Source organism: Chrysochloris asiatica, unplaced genomic scaffold (assembly GCF_000296735.1).
Source record: "Chrysochloris asiatica unplaced genomic scaffold, ChrAsi1.0 scaffold00517, whole genome shotgun sequence".
Classification (NCBI taxonomy): Eukaryota; Metazoa; Chordata; class Mammalia; order Afrosoricida; family Chrysochloridae; genus Chrysochloris; species Chrysochloris asiatica.
Window position 1 is genome coordinate 661967 of NW_006409035.1, and position 2904 is coordinate 664870.

At 37.3% G+C, this 2904-nt stretch overlaps 1 pseudogene; it reads right to left on the reverse strand.

The window, feature by feature from the left end:
* Positions 1-1211: 1211 nt before the first annotated feature.
* LOC102830212 lies at positions 1212-2150 on the reverse strand (annotated as a pseudogene).
* Between the last annotated feature and the right edge of the window lie 754 nt (positions 2151-2904).

Below are 2904 nucleotides of genomic sequence, written 5' to 3' on the forward strand. Positions count from 1 at the left end.
TGTAGAGTTAGAGTGTGCTGGCACTCAATATCCATCCCTCCTTACTTTACTTTTTTTTCTCTCTCTCTCTTGTACTGCAGAGAATGATAATTGGAAAACTGTATTTCCTGGGAACACTAAAATCAAGAATTTTATATGTGATTCCTGGGATACTAACCAGATGTACAAGAGAGAATCAGAAGGCAAAAGTGAATCGGGCACATTGTTCTAGTGAATTATATGGTGAGGAATTCCTGAAAAGCATCAGTTATTTAGAATAAATAAAGGAAATGTCCATGTCAGTAGTTTCAGGTGTCTGCCCTTAGCTAAATAAGGGCATTTCTAGCCAACACTGTGATTCTTTAACTAACGATTATTAAAAGAAATTTCCCTTTTATCTGAATTGCAGAAAATTTGTCATATTAGTAGGATCAATAATTTCAGTGGCATTTTCTTGAGTCCATACCTTCTTGGTAAAATGGTATCAACATTCTTAGCTGGTTTGGTTTTCAGTGATACTCTCGGATTCATTGCCAAATATTTGAAGAATATACCACCAGTTTATTTCACAATTCAATGAGTACATGCTTAGAAAGTTTTCATTCAAAATAATCAACATGATTGCTTTTAAAGAATTTGACCCATAGATGTCAAATATTAAAAGTAAGAACTGATCACAAGAAAGGTGCTCCAAAATGGGAATCAGGAAATCAATATTTCAACTTTTTTGGTTTGAGGACAATAACGACGCTCTTTCAACAAGGTAATTGTATACTGGTACCATGACTTACAGTGGAACATCTGACTTAAACTAAATCAACTGCAGTCATCCTAATGAAATTGCCTGTTGAAGGGAAGATTTTGGTTTAAACAAAAAAACAATTTTAAAGAAATACACAACACCTAATTTCTTATACCATATATTAAAAACGGATAGGATTGTAGAAATAATGCAAGGTTATAAGCTCTGGTAGCATAGTGGTTATGAATCGGGCTGCTAATCTCACTGTCAGCAATTAGAAACTGCCACCTGTTCCTTGGGAGAAAGATGAGTCTTTCTGCTATCTTAAAGATTTATAGCCTCAGAAACCCTGTACAGAGTTGCTAAGAGTTGGAATTGACTCCATGGTACTTAACAACAACAACATTAGATGATGAATGCATAATTTATGCCTTTGTGGTTTTGAGTTCTGTTGCTCAAGATTAACTCTCTTGTCTTGAAAAATATTATGTTATGCAAAGAATGATTCTTAGTTGAGAAGTTTTCTTAGAGCCCGTTTTATATCCTTATTTCTAAGACTGTAGATAAAGGGGTTCAGCATGGGTGTGACCACAGTGTACATCACTGAGGCTATTGCAGTGGCTCTCGAGTTTTGGGTAGCTGCAAAACTAAGATAAACTCCAAGAGCTGTACCATAAAACAAGGAAATGACTGAGAGGTGAGACCCACAAGTGGAAAAGGCTTTAGACTTGTTTCCAGCTGATGAAATTCTCAAAATTGAAGACACAATCTTAGTGTAAGAGAAGAGGATCCCAGTGAGTGGAATAACACCCAGAAGTCCAGTTGCAAGATACATGACTAAGTCATTGAGGAAAGTGTCAGAACAAGCAAGTTGGAGTACTTGATTAAGTTCACAGATAAAATGGGAGATTTCCAGTTTCGAACAAAAAGATAGTCGCAAAAACATTAAGCTTTGTAATAAAGCATTTAGAATACTCAATAACCAGGATGCCAGAAGCATAAGGCCACAGAACTTGGGGTTCATGATGACCAAGTAGTGAAGTGGGTGACAGATGGCCACAAACCGGTCATAGGCCATCACTGTCAAGAGAAAATTGTCTAGGTATCCAAAAAGCATGAAAAAATAACTTTGGGTGATGCAGTCTTCATAGGAAATGGCTTTATTCTGCATATAAATGTTCAGCAGCATTTTTGGTACAGTGGTTGTGGTGAAGCAAATGTCTGAAAATGAAAGGTTGGAGAGGAAGAAATACATGGAGGTGTGAAGGTGGGAGTTTGTGAGGATGGCCATGATGATGAGCAGGTTCCCAATGCAGGTGACCAGGTACATGGAGAGGAACAGTCCAAAGAGGAGGGGCTGCAGCTTTGCTTCTTCTGAGAGCCCCAAAAGGATGAATTCTGAAATACGTGTTTGGTTTCCTCGTTCCATGTAGGTGATGAAACTACTGGAAAAGAGAAAACAGGCAAACTTAACCACAAAAATTAATGAATAAACGTGTATGCTGCTTTTGATATTTTAAACATGCTTAACTTATTGCTATATAAGATCTGCTGTTGTTGTTGTTACAAGCCATCGAGTTGATTCAAACTCATAGAGAACCTGTATAGTGTTTCCACAGGAGAAGCTGGTGGGTTTGAACTGCGATCCTGTGGTTTATAGTCCAGTGCTGATCCTACAGTGGCACTCCAGCCATACGGTTCACACTTACTTTACTGTGCAGTGCCTTAACCCACAGTGCCACACCAGGATTTTACCTAGTCATCTAGTATTGTTAGTTGAGAATTTTGTGAGACCCTAAAAGCACAAATTTCTGCTTGATGACTGACTCGCTTTCCTTACCTTTAATCCTAAACATTTTGCTAGTGAAATATTGTTGTTGTTGTTAATTTAGTCAATTAATATTTAGTCAATTCCAACAGGTTTCCAAATAAGTGGTAGATGAGTTCATTGAGTTTTGTGTAGCTCATTCAACAAAATATTTTAGAACAATTATTTTATGCCATGTGTTCTTTTTTTTAAATATTTTATTGTGAATTATGTGATAGTTTACTGGTGAGAACATTAGTTTTGCATTCATCCTATCATATACCATTTCATTGCCATGGTTACGATCCCTTCCATGCATCATCAACCAACCAAAAGGTACATCCTACAGTCCTGCACCCTCTCGCCTTCCCCCCCA